Genomic DNA, 12,722 nt, shown 5'->3' with positions numbered 1-12,722 from the left:
CTACTGAAAGGTTAACCCCGCTTCCCATCACAGTACTTACAAACTAGCATCACCCAATCTTCCACCAACAGCACAGCCACCAAGTATGTGGGGATCCATCCCCGTTTATGAAGGTTCAGTATATGGTCACTTCGAAATAAAACCCCTCTCTCACTCCGATACAGAGTAACTGAGTGCCGTCTAAGTACGGGAGTGATTTATTTTCATTGTTAATCTGATTACACCGAATACCAGCCCCTTTAGAAAGTGTCTGCTTCCTCTCGCTCAACCCTTTAGCAGACACCAGATTGCCCGAGTATCAGGTAGAAATACTCTAACAGAAGCATCCTCTTTTTAAGAGGAGCACAATTAATAAAAGCCGAAAGCATCCACGTCGCCCATGCACTCCAACCCCTGCAATGACCACTGGTAAAATGTTTTAATCTGAATGTAGAACTAATTCCTATTGAATGAGAGAACTGATGGCACCATTGAAAATACATAACTAGCCCAACCGAGCCGAGCGTTTACTGTGGTATTTAAAGAGAAACCTACTCTCATGTTATCTAAAAAGTTCATTAAAAGCTAGTTTAAAGATGCAAACTTAATGATCTATCAAACTAAGATAGCAACTGGCGTACATATATTACCCTATTACCATTAATCGCCTTAATTATGTTATGTTAATATGGAAACTTGGTCTTTAATTTCGTTAATAGAACTCGTTAGTCGGCACGTATTTCTCACTCCGCCGAGTATGGACAAATAAAGAAATTAGTTGATTTTACTGCTTTTATAAAGGCTGTCAGAGAGACCATTGAGAGAGTGCTATCTTCTCCCAGAAGCGAGTGAGAGTTTTTTCTGTTACTTGTGTCGGAGCTGCTGCCCTTCCAACGTAATTCACTGTATGCAAAGCTTTGACAGGTTTCCGAGAAACACTATAAAACATAAACCTTTATCGCCAGGAGACTGAAGAGAGACAATTACTACATGTGTTCATCCTGGATGCTCATAAATGAGGAGTGAAGAGGACCTGTTAATGTCCACTCCTTGTGGATAACTTTAGCTAGTGGTCTCCAGAGTCACTGGACAGGGGTCTTCACAGACCGACCTGATCATATCAGTCACACACATGCACGTCAAATGGTCATTACATTAAAAATCCTGTCGGACATAATTGCGCTAGTAAATGACAGTAAATGCTCATTCTATCCCTTCATCCTTAAGTGATTCTTCACGTTATTGATAACGACGGTTCCTTCTACAATGATTAAGACTTTCACCAGCTCTTCCTCACTGCCCTTCACCATTCAACCCTTTTCCCATTTAACAACACAGCACCGGCCCAATAAAACAACACTCAAATGCCTCACTCGCTGAATTCAATGCAGCTCTTTTTTTTTGGTTGCAGCGTTTCACCCACCTTGCACCTTGTCTACAGTCACCATATTCCAACCAACCATCAGAAATAGAATTGTGAAGATAGCTGTAAATGACTGAGCAACGCGTTATCAGACCGGAGCTGCTCGATGGACAAGCGCCTCTTCTAATGAATTAAATCTGTATCGGAAGCCACTATCTGGGCTGTACCATTCAGTCCGATCATTCACTAACTGAATATTGTGGGACACCAATAACCAACCGATATAATAGTGTCGCTTGCTAGGGCAGCGTGCATGACAGCTGAGTGAATGTGCAGATGGATGAAAAAGAGAGGCTAGCTACCCCTTCACCTGGGTTTGGGCGTATAGATTGTAAACAGATTGATTCGATGAGATAGTGAGTGAGTGGGAGCATCTACAATCTACAGTTCCTTTCCATATATAGGATCTCGGTCATATATTTCATTAATCTCCAGACCAGCTCACCACAATTTTTAGTTTTGTTTGGGGGAGGGGGCCCTTCCACTCCCCATTTTTATTCCCCAAATTCTGTTTCCCTGAGAATTAATTCGGCGGGCATTAGGGAGCTCCGTCGCGGGAGTGGAGCTGTGTGCTGTTGGGTACCTGGACCCAATACGGGAAATCCCACATCTAGCAGACAGCAAGGAGTACAGTGAGATAAAACAGGTACACGGAGATATACAGATGCAGATACTCGTGTATACACAGCCGCAATACTCACATACGGTATATTTAGGTTTACTGGTATAGACAGACACAGAGGCACACACAGATTAAACAGAAGGACACACTGACACATCTAGTCACGGCCCTTTTCAGCTTTTTTTTTAAAAAAAGCTACGAGAACAAAAAATATTCCGGAAAGTACTGACAGTCACTAAACAGGAAACAGCCCCCTTGAGTGGGAAACTGAGAGTGCGTTTGTGGCAAAAAGCGAACGAGGGAGAGGAAATACACCGAATCTACATTGCCACCTGCAGCAAAGTACTTGTAACAAACGGCTGACACCACAGAATTGCCTGTCCTCACAGATCGACTATCAGTATCACAGCAAGATTTTTGGGGTGGGGGGGGTAAATCAGACCTTACCGGTTATCCAAAATAAAAAGTCGAGCCGTCTGCATTGTTAAGATCCGACCGCGTTAAATTTCAGTGCTAGTTTTTTTTTCTTAATAAGGGCGGCTTGTTAATATTAGTATTTCATTAGTTGTAAATGAGATTGAAACTGACACTATTGGTGCAGCTAAACTTCCCATTACCGGCCTGCAACGGTTCACTTACCCCGCTTGCTGCCTGGTTTGAATTAGTACAACGCCGCATTGACACAGACACACATACTGCAAAGACAAGAGAGGTATGGCAACTGAATCCTGGGCAACACTTCAGAAATATTCCTCCATCGCCCACCCTCCCCTCCCCAAAAAAAACGTAAAGAGAAACCTTTTATGATCTTCATCTACTTAAAGCAGATCCAAATGAAGAGAATAAAGGAAGGTAGAATGTCATCAGCTCCTTGTTGCTCCCTGTATGATTCGGTGCTTCTGTCGGCAATGCCATTAAACACTTGAACACCTCAGTGCGTTTTTTGAAGGGGGGAGTTAGAAAGCTGTAGTCAAGGCTTCATGAGCGTCTCTTGCCAGGTAGCGGTTTGCTCCTTCAAGCCCCGTTTCCCCACCGGTACCTGTGCCACCTCTGGTCTTGTACTTCTGCCAACCCGCCTTTCAATCAGCCAAACAGCAGCAGCGACTTAACATATAGAGCGGAGGAATAGAGTGGAAATTTTCCTCTGGGCAGTTCTCATAGGATCAGACTCGTGCACCGAAGATTGAAAAATAAAATGCAGACACCAACTTTATCTTGAATGCGTAAAGCCGAGTGTCCAAGTGTGGAACCTATTTGCATGTAGCCAGCACCAAGGCGCTGGAAGGGAGCGAGTGGCTGTCTAGTTTTACACTGTTCGGTGCGGCTGTTACACTACAGTGACGTACAGTTCCCACCAGTTATTGTATTAATTGTGCTATTTCCAGCAGAAAAATACAACTGTAGTTTTCAGAAATAGTTAATGATCCCGTGGTCGGCCAATTCCAAATCAAATTACATGCTATACTTTGGATGTTAATCTTTGAATGGCCATTTGCCGTATTGCAATTAGTTCCCTCGGTATAAACTTTCTGGACCACCACAAAAAAATCACCCATTATAATCATTACATTCTTAAAGAGTTTAAATGATCAGATTTTCAAAGTATGGAATTAACTTCCAATTTTCTGGGAAATTAGCCTGTAACAGAATCATAGATTGACACAGAGCAGAAGGAGGCCATTCGGCCCATCGTGCCTGTGCCAGCTCTTTGAAAGAGTCCCAATGCCCTGCCCTTTCCCCGTGCCCCTCAAAATAAAATCCCCTTCAAGTATTCTAAATTTTCATCAAATTCCTGATTTGTATATCTGTGCCTGTTTGTGCATAAACCACAACCTACACTACACATTACAATATTAATGAGCACAATTTAAAAAAAGCATTGCAGGGCTACGGGGAAAAGGCGGGGGAGTGGGAATAGGTGAGTTGCTGCAGCAAAGAGCCCACACGGACACGACGGGCCGAATGGCTTCCTTCTGTGCTGTAACCATTCTGTGATAATCGTACTTTTCGTGATTGGTGCCACTTCAAGATACAGTTAGAAGGAAAAAACGAACACAAATCCCCCTTTTTGAGGGGTTAAAAGAGACCCCTGCCCCCAGTGCTGTACTGTAACACGGCGGCTTCTGCTTTACTTTTACAGAAAGCCCATCTGTCATACCATCGCATTAAAGTAAGCACTTGCTGACTGCTGAGCTCCCAATTTAACCCAAACCCTACCTTGAGAGAAGGGGCTAAGCTTCCTGGGCACTTGTTACAACTTTTGGTGTATGTTTCAACGTTCCTGAGGCTCTTCCTCAATTTGTAAGACACCCAATAGCGTCTCTGCCAATAATAACATGCACAGTGGTTCCCTGCGAATATGTTTTAAGGAGGTCCCCGGAAGAGAAAATGCATTTAAAAAAATACACGTGTATAAATGCAACAATTAGATTTGAGATAATGCAGCGTGGGATAGCGGCGTATTGAAGAGGATACATTGAGTGTGTGTGTTAAATGGAGAAGGAGGAGGAGGGAAGACTCGCTGGCTGAATCCCTGCATTGCAACGACACCTACAGGGGAGACATAACTTGCAAACTCAGCAGAAACTTGAAATGGTTCTCCCGACACAACCTCCAACACTGCACTCCGGCAGCCTGGGTTTGACTGGTCTATACGATAGCGGGCTGTTCACCACTCCCCAGGTGGGCTTCGTGATACCCCGCACGGCACCAGACAGGAAAGACTCCGGGGTTTAACCAGGACCACTTCAAAGAGCAGTCCAGCTAAAAGTAACAGTCATTTCCCCAATGTTAAACGCGCGTGTTTAATATATAGGGGAGATAGTTTATCTCATCAACGCGTCTAATTCACAGTTGTGAATTATATTTCCACCTAAAATCTTGAATAATATCAATCACTTTCACAAGTGATGCAACGACGCAAAAGAAAAAGCACCAAATCAGAGAGCGGAATTCAACCTCCCCTCTCCCCAGCAGAGGTCCATAAGGGTTCGTATAACGGAATGAGAGCTCAGAAATATTTCACTATACTGGACCGAGCGATAGTTACATGCAGAGAGAGATCGCGCTATCATTGGACTGTACTTTGTCTACACTAACACTAGAGTCACATTTCCGAAGAAACATTTCCGAAATAAATTGAACTGCAGTTTTCGAGTTTCAATCAGGCAAATTCCTAACATGTATCCTGGATATTTGACCAAGATTTCAAATACCTGGGATACACGTTAGGAATTAGAAAGAGAATTTACTTACGCAAAGGAGACTAGGGTTTTGGAATATGTTACCGATTGAAGTGGAGTGTGATAAGAGTTCAGGAGAGTCCTAACTGAAGGGCATAGTGGACACGGGTAATAACATTATGATTTGATTTGCTAAGTTTCCTTCTTTGTTATGATTTGGATATTTAATATGTGTGCCCCTTTAAAAGGGGGATGTGTTTCGAGAGAGAGATGGGATTGAGGGATAGGGTGAGAATGTGGGGAAGTGATGTTGAGATGATAATTTGTCTTTTGGATTTTCTGTGCTGACAGGCGCCTGTACATTTCCAGCATTTTCTGTTTATAGTTCAGATTTGCAGCATTCACAGCTCATTTTATCTCTGCTGTGCCACAGAATTAAACGAATTTATTATCCTGTCCGAGATACTGCTGCTGACAAAATGGACCTATGACAGACTGAGTGTTTAACTCAGCAGGGTGCAGCAATACTTTTTCATTATAGTAGTGTTTTCCATTCTAATTTGCTTTATAGATTACAGGGTTATTCTTACAAGATTATTCCCCATAGCAACTTTCTTAGTACCATTGATACTTCATATCTTTGTATCACACAGTATTTCTCACTAAATGCAGTATTATTCTCACAATATTATAAAAGCAAAATGCCGCAGATGCTGGAAATCTGAAATAAAAACAAGAAATGCTGGAAATACTCAGCAGGTCTGGCAGCATCTGTGAAGAGAGAAACAGAGTTAACGTTTCAGGTCAGTGACCTTTCATCAGAATGATTATTCTCACAATCATTGCTTTCTCAGTCGAGTACAGTATTAATGTAAAAAGGAAAGATTTGCCTTTCTATAGCACCTTTCACGATCACCGGACATCCTAAAGTTCTTTACAGACAATTAAGTTTTTTGAAGTGTTGCCACTGTTGTGCTGTTGGAAACACAGCAGCCAATTTGCAAACAGCAAGCTCCCACAAATAACAATGTGATAACCAAATAATCTGTTTAATGATGTTGATCGAGGGATCAATATTGGAGAGAACACTGGGAATAACTCCCCTGCTCTTCTTCAAAAGAGTGCCATGGATTTTTTTTTTTACATTTACCTGGGAGGGCAGGAAGAGCCTCAGTTTCAGATTGCACTTGAAAAACAGCACCTCCAACAGTGCAGCACTCCCTCATTATGAAACAAGAGTAACATCCTTGATTTGTTTTGTGCTCAAAATCCACATTGGGACTTGAAACCACCACTTTGTGGTTCAGAGGTAAGCCTGCTACTAACTGACCTACAGATGGCACATAGTACAGCTGTATGACTTTCTCATACAGTAATATTACTCACATGCAGTACGATAATAATCCTCAAAGATTTTTGAGAAGGTGTCAGATACGGTGGATGATGGGAACACCACCACCTGCAAGTTCCCCTCCAAGTCACACACCATCCTGACTTGCAACTATATCACCATTCGTTCACTGTCGCTGGGTCAAAATCCTGTAACTCCCTTCTTAACAGTACTGTAGTTGTACCGACCCCACATGGACTGCAGTGGTTCAAAAAGGCAATTCACCACAGCCTTCTCAAGGGCAATTAGGGATGGGTAATAAATGCTGGCCTTGCCAGCAACGCCCACATCCCATGAATGAAGAAAATAAAATGTGTAAATACAGTGGAGGCAGTGTACATGGACTTTCAGAAAGCCTTTGGCAAGGTACCACTCAGGAGACTATTGGTGAAGGTTAAGGGATAGGGTAGCACATTGGATTAAAGATCAGTTATAGGTAAGGAAATAGAGGGCAAGAATTGAGGAAAGGTTCCTTGAGTGGTTGGAAGTGGGTAGCAGTGACCCCCAGGGAACGGTCCTGGAACTGCTTCTGTTCACTCTGGACAAATAATGCCACGGATATAGGACCAGAGGGAGGTTGTCCAAATTTGCAGATATTAGTAAAATAGGAGGCAAAGTAGGCAGCTGCAAAAATGACTGATAATATGGTGAAATGGGCAAAGAAAATGGCAGATGGAAATCAATGTCAGTCAGTGTGAAGTGGCACATTTTGGTCATAAAAGTAATCCAGTAATTATATTTTGAATGAGGATAGGTTGGGAAGACCAGAGGAATTTGGTGAAGGGAGGGGGAAGAGGTCAGGTTAATAAGACATTAAAAGTAGTATCTCAAGTGGGTAAGACTGTGAATAAATAGTTAATGGAATACAGGATTTTATAGTGAGGTGTAGGACTTAAAAATCAATATGTAATAATGAATCGGTATAAAAGCTCAAGGAGACCATCTTTGGAGTTCAGCTTTGGCCAGACACTATAGGAAGGATGTTGTGGCAGTACAGAGAGTAGAGCAGCGATTGACTAGGATGCTGCCAGGTATGAGGAAATACAAAAACAAAGGAAGAATTGAAATTGGGACCATTTTCATTGGAACTGAGTGTTAATTATATATTAATTGTGTGCATGTGGTGGGCATTAATTGGGGATTCAGTTGAGCCACCTACAAATTCACACAGATTAAAAATGTGGTTGTTGGGTTAGAAGGTGTAAGCTTGTAATGTGTAACTCTGTAGATAAATATAAAAGTGTGCAAAGATGGGCTCCTGTTCTATCCTTCACCAACTGGCCTTTCTCGAATAGAAGACAGAGGAACTCAAAGGGTGATTTGGCATTCATAATAATGAAGTAAATGGACATTGTAGATAAAAACAGATTGTTTCCAGTGTTTGAAGGGTGTAAAATGAGCGGGTATAGATATATGATTAAATGTAAGAGATTTAGGACAGAGAACAGGAGAAACCTTTTTGCATACAGGGTTGTGAGACTGTGGAATGCACGACTAGTGTTATTGATTGAAACAGAGATCATAGGGGTAAATTCAGTTGGGTGGAAAACTGTTGGTATTGGACTAGCCGCCTTTTATATACCCAGACCAATTTTCATTTCTGCTGAGGTCAATGGAAAAGATGATAGGGTGGGATGTATAATGGGCCATCAATCCAAGACCATCAGCTTTCTGGCCCTGCTGAAGTGGAAAGTTACCCACCACTACCACCCAGGCTAACATTTAAGAATAAGTTACATAGGTGGCTAAAAGAAAGGCGGTGGGGGTGGGGGGGTGGGGGGGGGGGGGGGGGAGGTGGGAACGGAGAAAGAGATATGGAAGGAGTGTGGGTAAAAGGGATTAGGATTGCCACTTGTGAGGAAGATAATCACCAATATAGACTGGTTGGGCTGAATGACCTGTTTCCATTTTGTAATTTCAATGCAATCCTTCAGTATAATGCAGTATTTGTTTTTTATATAATTTACACAGCACAATTATCATCATACAATACATAGGAACAGGGGCAGGCCATTCAGCCCCTCAAGCTTATTCTGCCATTCGATTAGATCATGGCTGATCGATACCTCAATTCCATTTACCTGTCTCTGTAGCAATATCCTTGAAAACCTTACCAACAACAATACATCGATTTCAGTCTTGAAAATTTAAATTGGTTCAGCACTTCCCATTCTATCTGTATACTGTAGTATTAATGTATTAATATGATTCATGCAGTGCAATATCTCAGTATTCATGGTATTTCCACCCCCCCCCCCCCCCCCCCCCATTGTGGTTGACAGGGCCCTCAACCGTGTCTGGCCGATTTCCCGCACCTCTACCCTCACCCCTTCCCCTCCCTCCCAGAACCGCGACAGGGTTCCCCTTGTCCTCACTTTCCACCCCATCAGCCTCCACAGCCGAAGGATCATCCTTCGCCATTTCCGCCACCTCCAGCGTGATGCCACTACCAAAGACATCTTCCCCTCCCTTACCCTGTCAGCATTCCGAAGGGATCGTTCCCTCCACGACACCCTGGTCCACTCCTCCATTACCCGCACCACCTCGTCCCCTTCCCACGGCACCTTCCCCTGCAATTGCAGGAGGTGTAATAACTGCCCATTTACCTCCTCTCTCCTCACTATCCAAGGCCCCAAACACTCCTTTCAGGTGAAGCAGAGATTTACTTGTACTTCTTTCAATGGAGTATCCTGTATTCGCTGCTCACAATGTGGTCTCTACATTGGGGAGACCAAACGCATACTGGGCGACCGCTTCGCGGAATACCTCCGTTCAGTCCGAAAGCATGACACCGAGCTTCCGGTTACTGGCCATTTCAACACACACCCCTGCTCTCATGCTCACATCTCTGTCCTGGGATTGCTACAGTGTTCTAGTGAACATCAATGCAAGCTCGAGGAACAGCATCTCATTTACCGATTAGGCACACTACAGTCTGCCGGACTGAACATTGAGTTCAATAATTTCAGAGAATGACGGGCCCCCAAATTGCTTTTATTTTTAGTTATTTTTTTCTTTTTTCTTTTTTATGTTTATTTTATTTTAGTTTGTTCAGTTTGTTTCTACTGCGCCTACCCACTGTTCTTTTCATGTTTGTATTTGTGATTGTTCAGTTTTCAGTCCATTAACACCCTATCTGTACTAATGCTTTGTCTTTCAGCACACCATTAACATATTTCTTGCCTTTGCTCCATGACCTTCTGGTCAGCTATTCTGTGACCTTGTTCCATCAACACCTTCTCTTTTGTTATCTCTTGCCCCACCCCCGCTTTACTTGCTTAAAATCTTTTCCATTTCTTAACCTGCTAGTTCTGAAGAAGGGTCACTGACCTGAAACATTAACTCTGCTTCTCTCTCCACAGATGCTGCCAGACCTGCTGAGTATTTCCAGCATTTCTTGTTTTTATTTCATGGTATTAGTGTTGCTAAAGGAGTCATGGCTTACGTCATTCCTCTCATATATTATATTATTACTACCTTCATACAACTCTTTCAAACAGTACAACATTCACTCATACAATAAAATATTACCCTCTCTGTATATAACAGTATTAATTTCTATCATATAGTACAATATGTGATATACATAAATGATTTGGAGGAAAGTATAGGTGGTCTGATTAGCAAGTTTGCAGACGACACTAAGATTGGTGGAGTAGCAGATAGTGAAGGGGACTGTCAGAGAATACAGCAGAATATAGATAGACTGGAGAGTTGGGCAGAGAAATGGCAGATGGAATTCAATCAGGGCAAATGCGAGGTGATGCATTTTGGAAGATCCAATTCAAGAGTGAACTATACAGTAAATGGAAAAGTACTGGGGAAAATTGATGTACAGAGAGATTTGGGTGTTCAGGTCCATTGTTCCCTGAAGGTGGCAACGCAGGTAAATAGAGTGGTCAAGAAGGCATACGGCATGCTTTCCTTCATCGGACAGGGTATTGAGTACAAGAGTTGGCAGGTCATGTTACAGTTGTATAGGACTTTGGTTCGGCCACATTTGGAATACTGCATGCGGTTCTGGTCGCCACATTACCAAAAGGATGTGGATGCTTTGGAGAGGGTGCAGAGGAGGTTCACCAGGATGTTACCTGGTATGGAGGGCGCTAGCTATGAAGAGAGGATGAGTAGATTAGGATTATTTTCATTAGAAAGACGGAGGTTGAGGGGGGACCTGATTGAGGTGTACAAAATCATGAGAGGTATAGACAGGGTGGATAGCAAGAAGCTTTTTCGCAGAGTGGGGGATTCAAATACTAGGGGTCACGAGTTCAAAGTGAGAGGGGAAAAGTTTAGGGGGGATATGCGTGGAAAGTTCTTTACGCAGAGGGTGGTGGGTGCCTGGAACGCGTTGCCAGCGGAGGTGGTAGATGCGAACATGATAGCGTCTTTTAAGATGTATCTAGACAGATACATGAATGGGCAGGAAGCAAAGAGATACAGACCCTTAGAAAATAGGCGACATGTTTAGGTAGAGGATCTGGATCGGCGCAGGCTTGGAGGGCCGAAGGGCCTGTTCCTGTGCTGTAATTTCTTTGTTCTTTGTTCTTTAATAGTAATCTTGCAGTGTATTAAGATATTAGTATCTGCACCACTCTCTCATACAGTGCAATATTACTTACAATATCTCACAATATTGGTGGCAATGTATGAGGCTTGTAGTACAAATCAGAGGAATAATATTACTAACTGAACAAGTAATGTACTAAACAGAGAGAATAATGTCCTGCTATATTATATATTATACATGGTCATATTGAGAAGATAAATAAAACTGAGAATGTTGCTGTATGATACTGGGAATAATACTATTATACCAAGAAAATATTGCTGAAAGAATAACTGGAAGAGCAATAATGAGAGCAATAGTGTGTTAATTGGAAAGAATAATACTGTGATATACTGTACAAAGAGAATTCTACTGACTTTTTATGTATAATAGTGAGAGTAATTCTGTGTTATATACAGTGAATTATATTGAAATAAAAGTCCTATACTATACAGAGCAAATTAAGGTGCAGCCATGAGGGTGCATGTTTCAATTTGTAAGAGAAACTGTTATCAAACAGTTTGCACAAGGAATAGATGCTTTGAAAAATCTGAATTGTAAGAGTTATGATTCAGAGAGGAGTACTCTCCCCAGAGAATTACACTGTGGTGTACCAAAATGTTGTACACTTGGGAGTTGGGTTGAATGATATTTTACTTTAATGAGAAAGTCATCTTACCATACCATAGCGTAATCTGTGCTATACTGACAGGATAATACTAACACTGCATCATTGGCAGAGTAATGCTACACTGAGGGAGTTATTTCAGAGACAGTGTAATTCTATGCTGAAGTTCATATTAAAAATGTGATAGAGTCTAACAGAGGATTATACTACAAGTGACACTATACTGAGACAGTCATACAATACAGAACAGATTAATTCTGTATCATAATTCTGTAATGCATTAGTATTAGAAGTAAAAAAAGGGATTATTCAGAATATAATTAAAAGTCATCATGACAGAGGTAAAGCACTGGATTTTAAAGTACTTTGACTTTTCTCTTCTTGCTGATTGCAGATTTGTCACTTTTTGGGTGGCGAGCAGAAAATCAATTATTCTATTAGTGTGAGGCACTAACTGCATTTCTACTCCTAATAATCTAAAACTGAGCAAAGCTGAATTGGGTGGGAAGAAAAGAAGCTCAAGGACACCTTTGAAGAGAAGTTGTAACTGGACTAAGTAAATACTTCCTCTTTTCCGCAGGCCCAACTTGATAATGCTCTGTAAGATAGTCAGCATGGATTTGTTAGGGCATGGTCATGTCTTACTAACTTGGTTGAGTTTTTTGAGGAGGTAACAAGGAGGATTGATGAGGGTAGTGCAGTGGATGTGGTCTACATGGATTTTAGTAAGGCATTTGACAAGGTCCCACATGGCAGACTGGTCAGTAAAACGAAAGCCCATGGGATACAGGGGAAGGTGGCAGGTTAGATCCAAAATTGGCTCAGTGACAGGAAACAAAGGGTAGTGGTCGACAGACGTTTTTGCAAATGGACAGCTGTTTCCAGTGGCGTTCCACAGGGCTCAGTGTTGGGTCCCTTGCTGTTTGTAGTATATATTAATGATTTGGAC

At 42.1% G+C, this 12,722-nt stretch overlaps 1 protein-coding gene across 5 annotated transcripts in view; it reads right to left on the bottom strand.

Moving 5' to 3' along the window:
- Positions 1–4,318, bottom strand: part of plxna4 (plexin A4) — a 597,697-nt gene extending 593,379 nt beyond the window's left edge. Inside the window, exon 1 of one of the 5 annotated variants that reach the window (XM_068059453.1) lies at positions 4,242–4,318. The gene's annotated coding sequence lies outside the window, so the exon portion shown is untranslated. Of the gene's footprint in view, positions 1–40; positions 237–1,402; positions 1,497–2,471; positions 2,543–2,822; positions 3,295–4,241 lie in introns of those variants that run through there. The other 4 variants (XM_068059450.1, XM_068059454.1, XM_068059452.1 and 1 more) reach the window with 4 other exon arrangements.
- Between the last annotated feature and the right edge of the window lie 8,404 nt (positions 4,319–12,722).

This window comes from Heterodontus francisci, chromosome 27 (assembly GCF_036365525.1).
Source record: "Heterodontus francisci isolate sHetFra1 chromosome 27, sHetFra1.hap1, whole genome shotgun sequence".
In the NCBI taxonomy this organism is placed as follows: Eukaryota; Metazoa; Chordata; class Chondrichthyes; order Heterodontiformes; family Heterodontidae; genus Heterodontus; species Heterodontus francisci.
This window is presented reverse-complemented; position numbering and strand designations above follow the sequence as displayed.